Source organism: Pongo abelii, chromosome 11 (genome assembly GCF_028885655.2).
Source record: "Pongo abelii isolate AG06213 chromosome 11, NHGRI_mPonAbe1-v2.0_pri, whole genome shotgun sequence".
Lineage (NCBI taxonomy): Eukaryota > Metazoa > Chordata > Mammalia > Primates > Hominidae > Pongo > Pongo abelii.
The window spans coordinates 109,810,913-109,833,186 of NC_071996.2; the positions used below are offsets into that span (position 1 = coordinate 109,810,913).

Genomic DNA, 22,274 nt, shown 5'->3' on the forward strand with positions numbered 1-22,274 from the left:
TCTTGATTCTCCATAGATTTATATAAAGTAAGGGCTTGACATCACATGAGCTGGCTCATTAAGACTCTTGATGGTCATGTGTTGCCAGTGAGAATTGTGTTATTTTAGAACCATTTTTTGGATGATTCATACACTAGAATCTCATCATCTAGAGTCATTTCTTCTAATCTTTTAAAATTAATTGTAAATTAGAATACCCAAATAAGAATCCTAACTATGGTTTATTATGGGCTGTTTATAAAAGTACTCTCTTTAACAAGTTAGTTCTAATTCTTCTTCCATGATGATATCCATGAGCCTTAATATAATATTTAGATTGTGTTTAAAAACAAAATAATCTGTATTGGCTTTTTATTTATTTATTTTTTTGAGACGGAGTTTCACTCTTGTCACCCAGGCTGGAGTGCAGTGGCGCGATCTCGGCTCACTGCAACCTCCACCTCCCAGGTTCAACGAATTCTCCTGCCTCAGCCTCCCAGGTAGATGGGATTACAGGCATCTGCCACCACGCCCAGCTAATTTTTGTATTTTTAGTAGAGACAGGGTTTCACCATGTTGGCCAGGCTGGTCTCGAACTCCTGACCTCAGGTGATCCACCTGCCTCGGCCTCCCAAGTGCTGGGATTACAGGCGTGAGCCACCACGCCTACCCTACATTGGCTTTTTAAATGAAACAATTTCTACAAAAAGTTTCACGTCCTTTAATATAATTACAAATATATTTGTCCATTTTACAGGAATATCTTTCAAATAAGAAGGTGGAAATCTCTAACACATTGTAGAGTGCACATTTCATTTCTTCCTCCTTTCTTTTTTGCCCAAGTAAGTTCACACATCCAATAAATCAGACTAAACTACATGTGACCAGAAGGATCTCACAGCGTAAGAACAGACTATATCTCTTGCAAATCTCCAGGATTTCTTGTTTTTCTTAAATGTCACCCTCCCATCTTTACTGAAGATAATGGACAGATAAAAATTATACATATTTAAGGTATACAAGGTGATGTTTTAATTTTTGTATACATTGTGAAATGATCACCATGCTCAAGCTAATTAACATATCCATCACCTCAGATGGTTATCTTTTTTCTGTTTTTGTGCTGAGAATATGTAAGATCTCCCTTTGCAAATTTCAATTATACTATACAGTATAATTAATTATAGTCACCATACTGCACATTACATCCCCTGAACTTACTGATTTTGCATAATGGAAACTGAAACCCTTTGACCAACCAAGGGATTCTTAGAAACTTGCTAGAGTCTGAGGCTCTTCCTTATTACTGTTCGTATTTATTCATTAAGGACTGAGCTAATACTTGACCCTAAAAAAAGTTTGCTCTTTAAAGCTGTTCAGTGGTAAAAGGTTTCTTTATATGATTGCTAGCATTTGCCCTCCCTGTGCACTATGCTAGCTCATAGGGAAACAAGAATAAGATGCAGTTCGTTTAAGGAGCCCACAGTTTAGGGTGGGATCAGGGAAAGCTACACAGAGGAGGAGATGGTTGAGCTGTTTTGAAGGATGACTAATTTGAGGGTGAGTAGTTCCAGTACTTTTGGGTGTGGTGAGGGACAATAACTTTTTGAGCATCCATTTATTTTAGCTGGTCATTCAGTGGTTGATATCGAATGTTTACTGGATAAATGGAAGTGATGGATTGTTGATACAGCTTAGCTATTTTGCATCTTTTTTCCCAGTGGTATCTCAACCTGACACAGCTTTAACAGCCAGAAGTTTTATAAGCTGCAAAAATGAGTACTACTGATATTTTAGCTGAGGTTAAAAATGTACATGTGAAAACCATGGCACGAGAACTATGTGACAAATGCACAAGCCTCAGTAACCGATGCGATCAACTGGAGGAAAGGGTATCAGTGATGGAAGATGAAATGAATGAAATGAAGTGTGAAGAGAAGTTTAGATAAAAAAGAATAAAAAGAAACGAACAAAGCCTCCAATAAATATGGGACTATGTGAAAAGACCAAATCTTCGTCTAATTGGTGTACCTGAAAGTGACGGGGAGAATGGAACCAAGTTGGAAAACACTCTGCAGGATATTATCCAGGAGAACTTCCCCAATCTAGCAAGGCAGGCCAACATTCAAATTCAGGAAATACAGGGAACGCCACAAAGATACTCCTCAAGAAGAGCAACTCTAAGACACATAATTGTCAGATTTCACCAAAGTTGAAATGAAGGAAAAAATGTTAAGGGCAGCCAGAGAGAAACGTCAGGTTACCCACAAAGGGAAGCCCATCAGACTAACAGCGGATCTCTGGGCAGAAACTCTGCAAGCCAGAAGAGAGTGGGGGCCAATATTCAACATTCTTAAAGAAAAGAATTTTCAACCCAGAATTTCATATCCAACCAAACTAAGCTTCATGAGTGAAGGAGAAATAAAATCCTTTACAGACAAACAAATGCTGAGAGATTTTGTCACCACCAGGCCTGCCCTAAAAGAGCTCCTGAAGGAAGCACTAAACATGGAAAGGAACAACCAGTACCAGCCACTGCAAAAACATGCCAAATTATAAAGACCATCAAGGCTAGGAAGAGACTGCATCAACTAACGAGCAAAATAAGCAGCTAACATCATAATGACAGATCAAATTCACACGTAACAATACTAACTTTAAATGTAAATGGGCTAAATGCTCCAATTAAAAGACACAGACTGGCAAATTGGATAAAGAGTCAAGACCCATCAGTGTGCTGTATTCAGGAAACCCATCTCATGTGCAGAGACACACATAGGCTCAAAATAAAGGGATGGAAGAAGATCTACCAAGCAAATGAAAAACAAAGAAAGGTAGGGGTTGCAATCCTAGTCTCGGTTAAAACAGACTTTAAACCAACAAAGATAAAAAGAGACAAAGAAGGCCATTACATAATGGTAAAGGGATCAATTCAACAAGAAGAGCTAACTATCCTAAATATATATGCACCCAATACAGGAGCACCCAGATTCATAAAGCAAGTCCTGAGTGACCTACAAAGAGACTTAGACTCCCACACAATAATAATGGGAGACTTTAACACCCCACTGTCAATATTAGACGGATCAACGAGACAGAAAGTTAACAAGGATATCCAGGAATTGAACTCAGCTCTGCACCAAGCGGGCCTAATAGACATCTACAGAACTCTCCACCCCAAATCAACAGAATATACATTCTTTTTAGCACCACACCATACCTATTCCAAAATTGACCACATAGTTGGAAGCAAAGCACTCCTCAGCAAATGTAAAAGAACAGAAATTATAACAAACTGTCTCTCAGACCACAGTGCAATCAAACTAGAACTCAGGATTAAGAAACTCACTCAGAACCGTTCAACTACATGGAAACTGAACAACCTGCTCCTGAAATGACTACTGGGTACATAACAAAATGAAGGCAGAAATAAAGATGTTCTTTGAAACCAATGAGAACAAAGACACAACATAGCAGAATCTCTGGGACACATTCAAAGCAGTGTGTAGAGGGAAATTTATAGCACTAAATGCCCACAAGAGAAAGCAGGAAAGATCTAAAATTGACATCCTAACATCACAATTAAAAGAACTAGAGAAGCAAGAGCAAACACATTCAAAAGCTAGCAGAAGGCAAGAAATAACTAAGATCAGAGCAGAACTGAAGGAAATAAGAGACACAAAAATCCCTTCAAAAAATCAATGAATCCAGGAGCTGGTTTTTTGAAAAGATCAATCAAATTGATAGACCGCTAGCAAGACTAATAAAGAAGAAAAGAGAGAAGAATCAAATAGATGCAATAAAAAATGACAAAGGGGATATCACCACCGATCCCACAGAAATACAGACTACCATCAGACAGTACTATAAACACCTCTACGCAAATAAACTAGAAAATCTAGAAGAAATGGATACATTCCTCGACACATACACTCTCCCAAGACTAAACCAGGAAGAAGTTGAATCTCTGGATAGACCAATAACAGGCTCTGAAATTGAGGCAATAATTAATAGCTTACCAACCAAAAAAAGTCCAGGACCAGATGGGTTCACAGCCGAATTCTACCAGAGGTACAAGGAGGAACTGGTACCATTCCTTCTGAAACTATTCTAATCATTAGAAGAAGAGGGAATCCTCCCTAACTCATTTTATGAGGCCAGCATCATCCTGATACCAAAGCCGGGCAGAGACACAACCAAAAAAGAGAATTTTAGACCAATATCCTTGATGAACATTGATGCAAAAATCCTCAATAAAATGCTGGCAAACTGAATCCAGCAGCACATCAAAAAGCTTATCCACCATGATCAAGTGGGCTTCATCCCTGGGATGCAAGGCTGGTTCAACATATGAAAATCAATAAACGTAATCCAGCATATAAACAGAACCAAAGACAAAAACCACATGATTATCTCAATAGATGCAGAAAACGCCTTTGACAAAATTCAACAGCCTTTCATGCTACAAACTCTCAATAAATTAGGTATCGATGGGACGTATCTCAAAATAATAAGAGCTATCTATGACAAACCCACAGCCAATATCATACTGAATGGACAAAAACTGGAAGTATTCCCTTTGAAAACTGGCACAAGACAGGGATGCCCTCTCTCACCACTCCTATTCAACATAGTGTTGGAAGTTCTGGCCAGGGCAGTCAGGCAGGAGAAAGGAATAAAGAGCATTCAATTAGGAATAGAGGAAGTCAACTTGTCCCTGTTTGCAGATGACATGATTGTATATCTAGAAAACCCCATCATCTCAGCCCAAAATCTCCTTAAGCTGATAAGCAACTTCAGCAAAGTGTCAGGATACAAAATCAATGTGCAAAAGTCACAAGCATTCTTATAACCAATAACAGACAGACAGAGAGCCAAATCATGAGTGAACTCCCATTCACAATTGCTTCAAAGAGAATAAAATACCTAGGAATCCAACTTACAAAGGATGTGAAGGACCTCTTCAAGAAGCACTACAAACCACTGCTCAATGAAATAAAAGAGGATACAAACAAATGGAAGAACACTCCATGCTCATGGGTAGGAAGAATCAATATCATGAAAATGGCCATCCTGCCCAAGGTAATTTATAGATTCAATGCCATCCCCATCAAGCTACCAATGACTTTCTTCACAGAATTAGAAAAAACCACTTTAAAGTTCATATGGAACCAAAAAAGAGCCCACATCGCCAAGTCAATCCTAAGCCAAAAGAACAAAGCTGGAGGCATCGCGCTACCTGACTTCAAACTATACTACAAGGCTACAGTAACCAAAACAGCATGGTACTGGTACCAAAACAGAGATATAGACCAATGGAACAGAACAGAGCCCTCAGAAATAGTGCTGCATATCTACAACTATCTGATCTTTGACAAACCTGACAAAAAGAAAAAATGGGGAAAGGATTCCCTATTTAATAAATGGTGCTGGGAAAACTGGCTAGCCATATGTAGAAAGCTGAAACTGGATCCCTTCCTTACACCTTATACAAAAATTAATTCAAGATGGATTAAAGACTTACATGTTAGACCTAAAACCATAAAAACCCTAGAAGAAAACCTAGGCAGTACTATTCAGGACACAGGCATGGGCAAGGACTTCATGTCTAAAACACCAAAAGCAATGGCAACAAAAGCCAAAATTGACAAATGGGATCTAATTAAACTCAAGAGCTTCTGCACAGCAAAAGAAACCACCATCAGAGTGAACAGGCAACCTACAGAATGGGAGAAAATTTTCGCAACCTACTCATCTGTCAAAGGGCTAATATCCAGAATCTACAATGAACTCAAACAAATTTACAAGAAAAAAACAACCCCATCAAAAAGTGGGCGAAGGGTATGAACACACACTTCTCAAAAGACATTTATGCAGCCAAAAAACATGAAAAAATGCTCACCATCACTGGCCATCAGAGAAATGCAAATCAAAACCACAATGAGATACCATCTCACACCAGTTAGAATGGCAATCATTAAAAAGTCAGGAAACAACAGGCACTGGAGAGGATGTGGAGAAATAGGAACACTTTTACACTGTTGGTGGGACTGTAAACTAGTTCAACCATTGTGGAAGTCGGTGTGGCGATTCCTCAGGGATCTAGAACTAGAAATACCATTTGACCCAGCCATCCCATTACTGGGTATATACCCAAAGGATTGTAAATCATGCTGCTATAAAGACACATGCACACGTATGTTTATCGTGGCATACAATGTCCAACAATGATAGACTGGATTAAGAAAATGTGGCACATATACACCATAGAATACTATGCAGCCATAAAAAATGATGAGTTCATGTCCTTTGTAGGGACATGGATGAAGCTGGAAACCATCATTCTCAGCAAACTATTGCAAGGACAAAAAACCAAACATCGCATGTTCTCACTCATAGTTGGGAATTGAACAATGAGAACACATGGACACAGGAAGGAGAACATCACACACTGGGGACTGTTGTGGGGTGGGGAGAGGGGGGAGGGATAGCATTAGGAGATATAGCTAATGCTAAATGACGAGTTAATGGGTGCAGCACACCAACATGGCACATGTATACATATGTAACAAACCTGCACGTTGTGCACATGTACCCTAAAACTTAAAGTATAATAATAATAAAAAAAATAAAAAAAAATGTACATGTGATCTTACTCCTTTGAGAGGTTTAATTAACCATGTTGCTGTGAAATCACTAATGTTCTCATGTCTGAATGTGAACATCTAGTGACAACAGGGCTTTTAGAAGTAAATAATATGTCTATTTTCATGCAGCTTTGAATTCCTGGGTTCTTTGTATACATTTGATTCAGTGGACTATGAAAAAATGAGCAAACCTTAAGACACTGTGAGGTATTTTCCATAAAAGCAGTTTGAGACAAGGTTTTCAGGTTGGTGGATTAAAGGAATCAAACTGTTACTGCACCCAGCACCGTGAACAACACCTGTACTACATTTTTCTTGTTTTAAGTTTCTCTCTCCTCAAGATATGCTGTTTGGAAGTAGTTTTTTATTATTAAAATATTGCATGACTTGTTTGAAAATTTATTTTTGCTGGTTATTTTTTATGCAGAAAATTCTTCCTATAAGGCCTAGAATATAAGGCTAGCTTAATGCCTTGTTGTGTTGATCAGATACTAGTATCAGTGTAGAAGATCTCGTACTCATTGTTGCATTAGATCTATTGTCATGGTAGCCACACCATATAGGAAGCAAAAGAAAACCAGTATTTTTGTCTCTTTCTTTGAAGGCAACTTCCTGGTAAGTAATGATTAAATTATATGACTCTCAAAGTACAAAAATAACACAATTCCTTAGATATTACTCCACATGTGTGTAGCACCAGCATGCAGGTCGTTAGCCATGATAATGGATATCATGTTCATGAAAAATGGGTGCTCAAAAGTAGCTTTTATGAGGAAAACAAAACCTTGCATATTAGTAAGATTTATCTCTATCTCAGCGGTGAATGATACAGGGTCTGTAATCAAAATGTTTTTCTTAGTATAATTTGACTGCTAGCTCTATAGGTAATACCTTTCACAGAGAAGCATGCATGCCCATCTCCTCTCCTTTGTGCACAGTCCTGAGGGTTAGTCTTGTCCTTCCTCTGCCCTTGGCATCAAGGGACCTCCAGGAACCTGAGAGTGTGTGTCTTTGAGCTGTATCTACTGCCGTCCGCTTCCACTTGTGCGAGGGATCCGTGGTTAGCTGGGAGATACTTTCCTGCCAGCATTTTTATCCACTGTTGATGAATCACCCTCTCTCATCTGCCACCTCTAGTAGGGCTTTGAGTGTCACAACCTCATGCTTTTAATTATTTATTTTTTTAGTAGAAGATACAGTTTTCTTACTGTTGAAGAAAGCATAGTTCAACCTCTTTCTTGAAAGTTGGATTTCAGTGTTTTTCTGTGTTTAAAGTCAATATATTGAAGAAGGCTAAGAGGTGAGCCACTCACTTTTTTTTTTTTGACTTAGTTAAGTGTGTAATGTTACTGAATTGAAAAGAGCTTTGATTGTGATACCTCAGTGAAAATGATTACATGTATGTTTGTGTATTTGTTTCCGTTTCCAAGAACAACTTGTAGCGTTTTAAAAATGAGATCCTTTTTATCATGACATGTTGGGGTTAGATGAATCTTTAAACGTCCTGCAATCTAACTCCTTAGCTGATTTTCGAATCTCTTCTTATCCCCATTGAGAGCTCTTCTGGTGTATTCCTGAACACTTCCAGACTTAGGTAGCTGATTCTTAAACTATGCTGACTGCTATCAAGTACTTTTTTTTTCATGTCATTCTGTAATGTTTTATCCCCTGGTTTCAGTTTTTGCACTTAAAGCAACTCACTCATGGAGACTGAGCATTAGGCTACTTCATTCAGTTATCAGCACCTCCTGGAAATTGGTTCCTGACATTGTTGTCCCAAAGATAACAGCCAAAGTTCTGTTTGTATGTGTTTACCTAGAATATAAAATAAGAATACAGATCATTTTCCAAGAAAAGAGTGGAAAATTATAAAAAGAACTTTTCTAAGGCATGAAAAATACTATATTTTAAGCACATAAGAAGCTATTTATAGTTTCTTCCTGCCAGTGTCCAGTACTATTAAACAGTAGGAGATTTTTATAGTCTGAAAAGGGATATTTTGAGTCTATAAGAACTTTCTGCAAGGTGATAGCAATCTTAGGTTGAATTCTGCCAGATTTTTGCTGTCTCAATATGTTTTACAAATGAATTGAAGTTAATACTGTCTGTTAAGAGAGAAGTTAATACCTACCCATTATTAAATATAAAACCAATGTGTTAAATATAATTTAGTTTTATTTCTAAAATTTCATAGAAATATAATAAAATATTTTAGCCTTCTGGTTAGAATTGAAATGCAGTAACACAAATATGTTTTTAGTGTCTTCTTTACAGATAATATTAGTTTATTGTAAAAATTAAATTTGATGCCCAAAATTAATTTGTATCTGGTTGCATTGGGAAGAATAATGTCAAAAATGCACTAACTTCCTTTGCCTTGATTTGGGGAATGATGGTGGTGTATAAAAAATGATTTAGAAACCATCAGTATGCAATTCCACAATTTTGTGATTATTGTTATCTTTTGTTATTCTTAACACATCTATCTTCCAAATCCGATTGAAAACAGGGCATGCTGTTTAAACTGGCTCTTTGGCCATAGTCTTTGTTCAAAAAAGGTCACCTTTTGATGATTTTACCTAAAAACATTTTATAAATAACTGTAGTTATTTTCTCCTGTGTTACCTGTGAGCCAGCAGAAACTTTTCTTCTGTGTTTATGGATTTAAAAGAGTTTTTTGTTTGTTTTTTGTTTTGTAATTATGACATGCAGCTTATTGCTTCTTTCATATGTAATACAAATGTTGGCCAAAAATTGGTATTTTTCCATCGACTTTGAAGAACTGTAGAAAAGAAGTCAAACACTTGTAAATCGTATGTTTTGGTGATTCTAAGTGATACTCCTTGGGTTTCCAATGAACTTCAGGTACAGAGGGCTATTGTTAATTGTCTTTCTCATTTATGTCATGTTAGATCATTGATCTGAGCAAAGCCCCAGTAGTGTTTAATGTTTTCATTATCTTTATCTATCTCCAGTCCCCATCTTATTTTCCCTGCCCATATCCTAATGAGGCAACCAACCTGATGTGTTTTACATGATCTTTTTATTATAGGTGTTCTTAAAAATTACAGTTTGTGGGCATGTAATTTTATTTAATAAAAATAGTGTTATGCTATAGATCTCTACTCAATACAATGTTTAAAGGTCTGTCTGTAAACCTGTGTAAATTTTTATATCTAACTGTGGTAGAGTACCCTATATTGTGTCTCTAACTGCTTCATCCCCCAGGGGGAGATATGTAGATTTCTCGTGGCTCTCCACAACCACAAGCCATATTATAATGTATATGTATAAATCAGGATGGATAGAGCCCATTTATACATATACATATACATTGGCTGTATAGGCCAATGGGCTCTATCCATCCTGATTTATACATGTACGTTATTATATGGCTTGTGGTTGTGTTGCTGGTTTATTGGGCCAGTGTGTACTTAATTTGATGAAGTACTTCAGGATCGTCCTCCAGAAGGGCTGCACTGATCTCTTGAGCAAAGCATGATGTTCACTAGAGTGTTCAAATCTCATATTTGTTTTTGGTGAACTAAATGACTTTTTTTCCCTAGGCATAGTTACTCTCTGTATGTTGGGAAGCTAATTGCTTATTTTTACTGATTAATGATTTCAGAAATGTAAGATTAAACCTTATGAAGTGAAGCAGCATCTCCTTTAGTATAAATTAGTTCCTTTGGGACTGCGTTAATTTGGTCAGGCCACTGTGATCCTTAGGGGAATGGAGTTTTGCTCTTCTCCTCCACTGTGTTGTCCAATGTTGTCATGGTGGTAATTTGAAAAGTTAGCATAATTAAAAAGGAGGAGCATATTTACAGGATTAGATTCATATTTATTTAAAGCTAAGTGTCATACCATGTACCCAAAGAAACCTTAGTACACGTGGAATAAGAGTACACGTTTGAATGGATGATTTCTTACAGTGGACAAGAAGGTACTTGTCTGAAAGTTAAAGGAGAGGAGATAATGAGGTGAGAAAAGGATGAAGGAAAAAGAAATACATTGCCTATCAGCTCCTAAAACTAGGCCTGACACAAGGTAGAGGGTCAGTCAATGTTTGTATAATGAGTGAATTAATAGTGTGGTATGGTAGATGTTTTAGATTTATAGCTAAATATTTTGACTTATATTCCGATTCTGCCACGGGGGAAATCGTGAGACCACTCTGAGCCTCAGTTTATGAAACTGAAAACTGAGATTGATGGAAGGGCTAATTGAGGTGCAGTATGTGAAGGGACTGGCATGTATAATAGGCATTTAACGGGTGTTTCATTCCTTTGGCAAAGTATACTTTCTATTACATGACCAGTAGTAATCAGTTTCTTCTGCAAATATTCTGTCATAAGTCAATTCTGATTTTGGCCTTTTTGATGGCTGCTGTAAGGATTTGTGAACAGTCTGTTATTTCCTATTTTGCTATTCATGGAAGCATTTGATTGAAAATATAGTAAGGTTTTACTTAAAAACCACTCAGAGTTATCATGGCTTCACTAACACAGTTGTCTGTGCTGCAACTATGTAAATTTTGACCTAATTTTTTCCCCATCACCTAAAACCTATAAAGGACTATTTTGAAAGGTCTTATATTGTAAAGCCTCGTTTATACAGGCTTCTGGGAATGGAGTTTTACACATTAAGTGGGTTTTCCAGGTAACTCAAATTTATTCCTTGATATAACTTTTATATATCCTTGGTATATCTTTGATATATTCCTTGATATATTCATGATCTGTTTCTTGATATAACCTTTATATATCTTTAATACAACTTTTAAAAAAGGTGCCATTTAAAAATCCTCTATAATATGTTAAATACATTTTTTTCTTGGATAGAATATATTAGATGTAATTTTAATTTTTAATATGCAAAATTATTGTTTTGCCTGTTTAACCAGCAATATGATAGGCTTTGTGACTGTTTTCTTGTTATATAGGTTATCATATTTGCCCTGAGTGAACCTGTTGTATCAGCCCAGCTCTTAACAAATTTGTTCCTTTTTAATGTGTTAGAGCCAGAATAAGAAATAACCAAAATTAGTAGCATTTTATGTAAGTCATGGGTTAGTAACCTTGAATAAAGACTTGAGGTCTTCTCTGGCCAAGTGTAAGAGATGCCCTGCCTTGAAAATAGTGCTTTTGAAGACTCAACTTTGTATCCTAGATGGTGGCCATGTTCCAGGTACTTAAAAGAGTATCATGAATCTGAAATCTGGAAAACAAAGGGCTTTGTTTCAATTTTTAGCAAAATAACTTTAGAAATGTAGCTATTAATTTGACACATACTTTGTAGAGTTACAGAGTTTGCACCGAATTCCACCATCTACAGACGAAGACCCGGAAATTTAGTAGTGGACACTTTTGTCCAGGGTCCCCTTGGGATGTGTTGAGCCCTAGAACCCAGGACTTGGACTTTCAGCCCATAGCTCTTGTCATTCTCCTTTACTGATAGGGAAAGTATTGCCTATAGGGCTCTTATGTGTGTAAGCTATAAATTATGTATGTGGAATTATTAAATGTACCCTCTGTACCTAAATATTTCAGAATATTTAAACAGTAAAGATTAAGTAAAAAGAAGAATAAGTATGTCAAAACATTAATGAAGATTCTGGGACTGAGAATATGTTTTGAGGTCATCAGTACCAGATTTGATTGCTATAAGACTTCCTCTCCTGACTTTGGTAAGAGCCAAGTGGCCTACAGGGGAAGAAGGGGCTATCAAACCTACTAGCTATAGAATTTGCCAGGAGGTATGTATTTGCAAACTAAAGCTTCTAAAATGGTAGTTTAGATTTGGTTTTCACCTCCAGAATTGTCAGCAAAAGTATAAAAATTTTAGCTCAAAGTTAGCAGGGCCTGGAATCCAAGCAAAATAACACTACTAATCAACTTAATCACTAATAATCTACACATTTCCAGTGTGTGTTATAGTGTCCAAAGTGCCTTATATGAACTAACTCATTTTGTTCTCACAGCAACCGGGGAGATAGTTACCATTTGTATTAGTTTGTTCTCACATGGCTATAAACAAATTCCTGAAACTGGGGAAGGGTTTATGGAGCAAAGAGGTTTAACTGGCTCTTGGTTTTGCAGGCTCTACAGGAAGCATGGCTGGGGAGGCCTCAGGAAAGTTACAGTCATAGCGGAAGGTGAGGGGAAGCAGGCACGTCTTACATGACCAGAGTAAGAGGAAGAGAGAGAAGGGGGAGGTGCCACACACTTTTAAACAACCAGATTTTGTGATAACTCACTCACTGTCATGAAAACAGCACTAAAGAGTGAATCCCCCCTCATGATCCAATCACTTTCCACAAGGCCCTACCTTCAACATTGGGGATTACATGAGATTTGGGCAGGGACACAGACTGAAACCATATTACTATTATTATCCCCGTTTGCAGATGATGAAACTGAGGCATGGAGGAGTTACATCTTGAATGTTAAGTTGTACATCTAGTTGATTTGATCTGCATTCTGGCTCTGGATCTCCACCGGCTGTCTAAAGAGGCACCCCCATCTAGCTGCAAGTGCAAAGGATATCCAGATTTTCACCGGGCTTTCTCCTTTTCCTTGGAGAGAGAATGTGGGATTTTTGTGGGTGACACAGATTTACATTGGTTCTTGGGAAGGTCCAGCCTTTTTTAGTTGTGTGTTGACACTTTATAGAATGGATCATCACATTAAGAAGGGTTAGATTTAAAGTCTAGAGTTCTCAGACAAGACAAAATAATTTATTTCCTGTTAAATTAACATATGCCTCATAGAGGCTACCAGATTTCATGAAATTTCTTACCAAGACTGTAGACAAGCCTTTTGTTTTTTGCCTCACCACAACAATTTCTGCAAACAAAGGGTGGTATCTTTCTACACGGTTATTCTTTGTCATATTTAAGCAACTTTTGCAGAGGAAAAGGCTTATGGGTGGGGATTCATTACCACATGCTGACCCTGGACCCTGTAGGATGGTAGGAAAATAAAGTAGAAGCAAAGCAGAATAGGGATGCAAAAAATAGTAACTTCAGCTGAAAAGTGAAATGTAGTGGGCTAAGCCTTTGCTCTCATAAGTTCACCAAGTGGCTGATGTTTCGCTAGGCAGAAGAAAACTTCAGTTTAGGGGTCTTTCTCCTGGCCTTGTCCCCTACTCACACTACAGGCTGTCATGGACCTTAACGTTCCTAGATTCCCACTGTTTGGTTTTTACTCTTTGAAACATTTCATCAGTTATAGCTTGAAATCTACATTTGCATATTGAGGTAAACAGAGTACCTTCATTTGGATTTTACCTTTTAGATTGCAGGTCTAGTCTGTTTATTTTTATGGATGTTTGCTCTCTGAAGGGTAAAGCCCATCATGCTTTCTCATCATTTGCATTTTTGTCTTAACTTCTCTGCTGTTCACAAAACAATCTAATTCTTTAAGCAGGTGTGTAGTCATATCCCTTAGTTTTGTCTAAGTAAAATGAGAAAAATCTTGTTTTCCGATCAATCATACTTGCATTTTGACATGAAACAGCAGGTATTTGTCAAAATTAATTGTTAGATAAACCTGTATAAGTGAAAAAGAGTGGGATGGCTGAAATCATTTTTAAAAATGGAAAAAGGTGCTCAGAGGATCTGAAAAATGTTATGGGATTGGATTGTACCTTACCTTTCAATAAAAGGAGATTCACATCTATTTAAGGACTCTTGCTTTTCAGTATTCACATAGTGAGATATAAATGCAGGGCTATTTTTTTTAACTATAAGAAGGTATATTCATCATTCTCAGTAAACTATCGCAAGAACAAAAAACCAAACACCACATATTCTCACTCATAGGTGGGAATTGAACAGTGAGAACACATGGACACAGGAAGGGGAACATCACACTTCGGGGACTGTTGTGGGTTGGGGGGAGGGGGGAGGGATAGCATTGGGAGATATACCTAATGCTAGATGACGAGTTGGTGGGTGCAGCGCACCAGCATGGCACATGTATACATATGTAACTTACCTGCACATTGGGCACATGTACCATAAAACCTAAAGTATAATAATAATAATAATAATAATAATAATAAAAGAAAAAAAAAAAAGAAAGTATATTTAAAATTTGACCATTGATAAAACCATGACATCCCATATGATAAGTTGCAGTCAGATGCTTGCATGGTAGGTGATATGGTTTGGATCTGTGGCCCCACCGAATGTCATGTCGAATTGTAATCCCCAGTGGTGGAGGTGGGGCCTGGTGGGAGGTGATTGGAGCATGGGGCAGACTTCTCATGCATGGGTTAGCACTGTATCCCCCTAGGTACTGTCCTCACAATAGTGAGTTGAGTTCTAATGAAATCTGGTTGTTTTTAAGTATGCAGCACTGCCCCCCTTGCATCCTCTTCCTCCTGCTCTGGCCATGTGAAATGGCGGCCCCACACCTTCACCTTCCACTGTGATTGTAAGTTTTTTGAGGCCTTCCCAGAAGCTGAGCAGATGCTACCATGCTTCCTGTATAGCCTACAGAACTGTGAACCAATTAAGCCCCTTTTCTTTATAAATTACTCAGGCTCAGGTATTTCTTTATAGCAATGCGAGAAAGTACTAATACAGTAGGATTTATTGTATGGCTTTTCCCCAGGTGCTTAATGTACTTTTCTTAATGAGATTTTGTCTGAATGTCCACTGTTGTGTATTTTTAAGCCATAGTCTAATACTTTTGTTTGGTCTCACTGATATAAAAATGCAAACTTGCAAGTTTATAGGTGTCTTTAAGCTTTCCAGGAGTCTTTTATTTCCTGATAGACTTTATTTTAGCCCATAAATTTATAGGCTGGTATTTGATGGTGATTACAGAGCACAGATCTGCAGACCAATGATCCTGTGCAGCCTGCTTGGGCTTCCCTCATCTCTAGGTCTGTCTTCCAGTGGAGGTAAGGGTATAATGAAATGAAGAAGAGACAAAGAGTGTTTCCGCTTTATAAATAAATTACCTAGTTCACTTTTTTTTTTTTTTGAGATGGAGTCTTGCTCTGTCGCACAGACTGGAGTGCAGTGGCACGATCTCGGCTCACTGCAAGCTCCACCTCCCAGGTTCGCGCCATTCTGCTGCCTCAGCCTCCTGAGTAGCTGGGACTACAGGCGTCCGCCACCACGCCTGGCTAATTTTTTGTATTTTTAGTAGAGACAAGGTTTCACCGTACTAGCCAGGATGGTCTTGATCTCCTGACTTTGTGATCCGCCCGCCTTGGCCTCCCAAAGTGCTGGGATTACAGGCGTGAGCCACTGCGCCCAGCCGCCTAGTTCACTTTTTATCACTTTACTAACAGGTCTTAGAAAAGGCTAGGCTGGGCATGGTGGCTCACACCTGTAATCCCAGCACTTTGGGAGGCAGAGGCCGGCAGATCACCTGAGGTCAGGAGTTTGAGACCAGCCTGGCCAACCTGGGGAAACCCCGTCTCTACTAACAATACAAAAATTAGCCGGGCATGGTGGCTTGCGCCTGTAGTCGCAGCTACCCGAGAGGCTGAGGCAGGAGAATCACTTGAACCTGGGAAGCAGAGGCTGCAGTGAGCCAAGATCATGCCACTGCACTCCAGCCTGGACTGAGACTGAGACTCTGTCTCCAAAAAAAAAAAAAAAAAAAGAAAAAGAAAAGGAAGGGGCTTAGTAAAGCCCCCTGCTTTTCAAATATCACCTAATTAAGCCAAACATAGCATGCATTGAGGTACCTACTAAGTTCCAGGTGCTGAAATAGGCATTTTGTATTTGAGTAGTAAAGACCTTGTCTTATTTCTGAGAAGTCATCAACAACCTAAGACTTGTAACAAATGCACCTTGGTAACTCTATGAATAATTTTCTCAACTTTTCTCTCTGAGATCGCTGGCAAAGTTTAGTCCAAAACCAAGGATTCATTAAAATGGCAGCTTGTCATGATGAAGCAATGAATATCCCAAGTTACTTGTTCATCCTCAATAGTGAAGTTAGAGACCTGTTGTCACCAAACCATCATACAAAAAGAAGATAGCAATAGATGTTTATATTAGTTTCTTTTTCATTGTCAGAAGTCTTTGTACTTTTGAGACATAGAAGAATAGCTGTTAAATCAAAAGCAGTTTTTTTGTAAAGAGATAATGTTTTTGGAAAAGTAACACTGCTCATTATAAAATGTCAAGTCGATACAAAAAGAATACAAAGAAAAGGTGAAAACCAGATTCGTATTCAGAAGTAACCATTATTAATATTGTTAAACTTAATTTGGAGAACTCTATGTATACTGATAGAAGGCTTGATAGTTTACACATATGAGATTATTCTATAATGATATTTTAAATATAAATGATTAAATTTAACAAAATTTGAATACAATATTAAATTTATTTTTCAGGGGGAGATTGTTTGTATTTTCTTTTTTTCTTTTGGAGATGGAGTCTTGCTCTGTCATCCAGGCTGGAGTGCAGTGGCTTGATCTTGGCTCACTGCAACCTGTGCCTCCTGAGTTCTAGCGATTCTCCTGCCTCAGCCTCTTGAGTAGCTGTGACTATAGGCGTGCACCACCACGCCCAGCTAATTTTTGTATTTTTAGTGGAGATGGGATTTCACCATGTTGGTCAGGCTCGTCTCAAACTCCTGACCTCAGGTGATCCGCCGGCCTTGGCCTCCCAAAGCGCTGGGATTACAGGTGTGAGCCACTGCGCCCAGCCTGTATTTTCTTTACCTCTGTATTTTTGACATTGTAATGAGCTTGTATTATTTTCATAGTTAAAATTATATAACAAAAAATAAACTATGGTAATAAGTTTTATGTAATAAAGACAAGTATCAGTAGTGGCTGTGTGATGCATGAGTGATTCCTTCTCTCCTCCTGAGCCCATGGCTTTGACATTACCTAATAGTTGTAGGAGTCTTTCCTTTGGATCCCAGACTTGAGCTCAGAATCTTTATCAACATAGTTTTGTAGATTGTCAGACCCAGTTGACTGCAGTTAGTCTTGAATTGAGACTTATTTCCTAGACTTGGTCTCTGTAGTTCCTTTCTAGTTTTTGCTTTCTAATTATGCATCATAGTTATGAAGTGCATATACTGTGCATGAAATCACATTAGGAGGAATTATACATGGAGGAACTCATGGTCCGTGATTCTAATTATGAGCACCTTCTTTTGGGGCTTAATAAATATTAAATTTAAAAGAAAAATGAAATGAAAGGAATTGGTGAAGATCAGACAAATACTGTATTTCTTTATAACAAAACATATTACTTGCTAAAAAAATCCTACTAAAGTTATGAAGAACTTTGTACGGAGTCGTTTAAAAAGAAATGCCTCAGATTGTATATTTAAGAAGAGAAGAAATTTATATACTAAGACTTCTTTCACTTTTCTTCATTCTCACCTGTTATAATATTCTTTTTACATTGCCAAGATTTATTAAATTTGCATTTTGTTTAGTAACCGCAATAAATACCAATTCTTTACTTAAAATAACTGAGCCCATCATGGGTCTTTTTAGCGTGGTTTCTCCATACTTCCTGGATTATTTATGTTTTGCTTGATTGGAATTAATTAAAAAGCAGATTGTTTGAGAAAGACTTTTGAGTGTTGTATTTCATGAGTTCTTCAACAGTTGGAAAATGTTTGAAGAATAACTTGGCTGGACATGAAATTTTGAATCATACTTTCCCTGGGACTTTATAGAAATGGCTCAGCTTAAGCTGGAGATTTTCTCAGTGAGTGTGAGGCCACCTAGTTTTTCCTTTTAGAGAGCTCACTTTTTCAGCCTCAGATGGTCATATGATTTTTCTTTATCAGTAACTTCCAGGTGTACTAACACTATTTATGTTCATTGTTTTACCAGTTTTTCCAGGAACATGGTATATTTTTTTGAGCTGCAAATTCAAGTCTTTTCTTTGATTTTAGGAAAGTTCTGTTCTGTTATATTTTTACCTATTTTTTCTCTTCCATGTGTTTTATTTAGGAGTACCTACCAACAAAGTGTATCTTTTATCTTTTTTGTCCATCATCCCTATACCATTTTATCATTGATTCCTGGCTGTATTTTCATTGTTTTTCCTTTTTCTAATTTGGGTTGCACCCTTGTACTATTTATTTTTTCTTTCATTTTTTTTTCTCTCCTGAGCTTTGCCAGCTGCCTTTTCATGTTCTTTTATGATGTCTGTTTGAAGTCCTTTTACCAAAGAGGTTCTTTCTATAATTTCTTTGAGATCAGAGTATTTGAACATTTCCTCTGTTTTCTTATGATGCATATCCTTCATCTCCCCTGTGCTTTGCTACTTTCCTTCTTTCTTTTCTTCCTGGTTATCTGTGTTCTCCTCTTTCTCATTATGATTCTTCCATGCATGGGGACAGCTATTTGCTGAAGCAGAGTGTGGGGAGGTGAGCCAGTAGGGACAGGGAGGGAAGAGTGAGCCAGTGTTCCACAGCTTGTTTGGAGTTTGTTGTTTTGATCACTCTTCACCAGTCTGTTGTTCTCTGCCTTGGAGGGGTGCATCCCTCCCTAGGGCCATGATCAGGTCAGTGGAGCTCATAGCAGAACCTCCTTGGAGCTCTGTGTGGCAAGCAGGCGTTTGAACTTTCACATTTCTTCACTTCACCTCTGGAGGGTCCTCTGACCTGTTGAAATTCTGCGGGTGCATGTGTTGGCTTAGACTTCTCAGTATTTAGCTTTGTAGTTTTTAGCGGCTTGAAATTGGACTAATTTCTTTCTATAGGGAATGTGTAGTAATTTTTTATTCCTCTTTTTTTATTCCTTTGTTGCTATTTATGAGAAACTTATCTGTGCAAGGAATCCAAATAAGGAAAAATTAATGATAGTCTAAGACAGAAAATGAGAGGGAAGGAAACATTTTCATTCCGTGGAAGTGTTTTGACTGTTACATATTTCCCTAGGTATGTTACAGTGTCAGTGGCCTTGGATGACAAAGTAACAATGAGGTTCTGTTAACTAGGAACATTCACTGAGTTATTCAACACTAGGTGGAGATGACTGGGATTTGGAATATTTAGAAGGTAGTTTCAATGACATATGTGGTGAAATGTAGGTAACTATAGGAAATGGTGTAATGCTTAGAATTCACATAAAAGAGATAAAGAGAACTGATATCCACATGCTTATTTCATGAGATTATGAGTTTAAAAATTAGAATTACTTCCAATTTTCTAAACAAGCTGCTTAATAGCCTCTTAAAGGACGAACAAATTCAAATTCTTCTCTAGTTAAGAATTGTAAGAATGATCAGGCATGAGACACAGAAAAAAGGAAAAAAGCCTCATTATGCTATTACTTCACTCATCATTTCTGATTTTAAATTGCAGTTTAGTGTGGGTATTTAAATTGCTAGCTATTTCAAAAATGTCCTCTGGTTTTAGATACTGTAATCAGCTGAAAAGGCTATTGAGTGCTGTTACATGGCCTCAAGATTTAAAAACTTTTGTATAAAAATAGAACAATTTATAATGCTGATCTGACCCTCTGAGCATGCATGTGAAGACATTCCTAGAATAACCCTTTTTAGAATTATTGGATGTTCTAAATAGTCTAACAATGTAATGTATTGTCTTTGATGAAAAAATAGAAACTCTGAAAAAGACTTTATTTTTTTGAGCAAAAAGCATCTGGAAGTGCCTTGAACTATATAACATGAGTGCACAGATATACCTAGTTTTATGTTCTTCACTTAATTGTGCTTTGCAGATATTGTGCTTCTAACAAGTTGAAGGTTTTTGGGAGCCGTGCATTGAGCAAGTCTATTTGCACCATTTTTCCAACAGCACATGCTCACTTCACTGTCTGTGTCATATTTTGGTAATTCTCACAGTATTTCAGACTTTTTCATTATTATTTAAATTATTATGGTGATCTGTGATCAGTGATGTTTGATGTTACTATTATGATTGTTTTGGGGGTGCCACAGACTGTACCCATAGAATCCAGTGAACTTTATGGATAAATGTGTATGTCCTGCCTTCTCCACCAACTGGCCACTCCCCTTCTCTCTCCCTCCCTGGCCTCCCTATTCCATGAAACACAACAATTTTGAAATTAGGTCAATTAACAACCTTATACTGTCCTCTGAGTGTTTAAGTGAAAGGAAGAGTCACATGTCTCTTACTTGAAATTAAAAGCTAGGAATTATTAAGCATAGTTTCAAGGCATGTTGAAAGCTGAGACAGGCTGAAACCGAGGCCTCTTGAGCCAGTTAGCCAAGTTGTGAATGCAAAGGAAAAGTTTCTGAAGGAAATTAAATGTGCTATTCCAGTGAACACAGGAATGATAAGAAAGTGAAACAGCCTTGTTGCTGATATGGAGAAAGTTTTAATGTTCTGGATAGAAGATCAAACCAGCCAAAACATTCCATTAAGTGAAAGCCGAATCCAGAGCATATCTCTCCTCAATTTTATGAAGACAGAGAGAGATGAAAAAGCTGCAAAAGAAAAGTTTGAAGCTAGCAGAATTTGGTTCATGAGATTTAAGGAAAGAAGCTGTTTCCATAACATAAAAGTACAAGGTAAAGCAGCAAGTGCTAATATAGAAGCTTTAGCAAGTTATCCAGAACATCTAGCTAAGATAATTAATAAAAGTGGCTACACTAAACAACAGATTTTCTTTTTTCTTTTTTTTTTAATTATTATTATACTTTAGGGATATCTCCCAATGCTATCCCTCCCCCCTCCCCCCACCCCACAACAGTCCCCAGAGTGTGATGTTCCCCTTCCTGTGTCCATGTGTTCTCATTGTTCAATTCCCACCTATGTGTGAGAATATGCGGTGTTTGGTTTTTTGTTCTTGCGATAGTTTACTGAGAATGATGATTTCCAATTTCATCCATGTCCCTACAAAGGACATGAACTCATCATTTTTTATGGCTGCATAGTATTCCATGGTGTATATGTGCCACATTTTCTTAATCCAGTCTATCATTGTTGGACATTTGGGTTGGTTCCAAGTCTTTGCTATTGTGAATAGTGCCGCAATAAACATACGTGTGCATGTGTCTTTATAGCAGCATGATTTACAGTCCTTTGGTTATATACCCAGTAATGGGATGGCTGGGTCAAATGGTATTTCTAGTTCTAGATCCCTGAGGAATCGCCACACCGACTTCCACAGTGGTTGAACTAGTTTACAGTCCCACCAACAGTGTAAAAGTGTTCCTATTTCTCCACATCCTCTCCAGCACCTGTTGTTTCCTGATTTTTTAATGATTGCCATTCTAACTGGTGTGAGATGGTATCTCATTGTGGTTTTGATTTGCATTTCTCTGATGGCCAGTGATGGTGAGCATTTTTTCATGTGTTTTTTGGCTGCGTAAATGTCTTCTTTTGAGAAGTGTCTGTTCATGTCCTTCGCCCACTTTTTGATGGGGTTGTTTGTTTGTTTCTTGTAAATTTGTTGGAGTTCATTGTAGATTCTGGATATCAGCCCTTTGTCAGATGAGTAGGTTGCGAAAATTTTCTCCCATTTTGTAGGTTGCCTGTTCACTCTGATGGTAGTTTCTTTTGCTGTGCAGAAGCTCTTGAGTTTAATTAGATCCCATTTGTCAATTTTGGCTTTTGTTCCCATTGCTTTTGGTGTTTTAGACATGAAGTCCTTGCCCATGCCTATGTCCTGAATGGTATTGCCTAGGTTTTCTTCTAGGGTTTTTATGGT

The 22,274-nt window shown here is 37.7% G+C and overlaps 1 protein-coding gene across 8 annotated transcripts in view; it reads left to right on the top strand.

The window, feature by feature from the left end:
* Positions 1 to 22,274, top strand: part of ADAM23 (ADAM metallopeptidase domain 23) — a 235,470-nt gene that overhangs the window by 103,586 nt on the left and 109,610 nt on the right. The window lies entirely within an intron of this gene.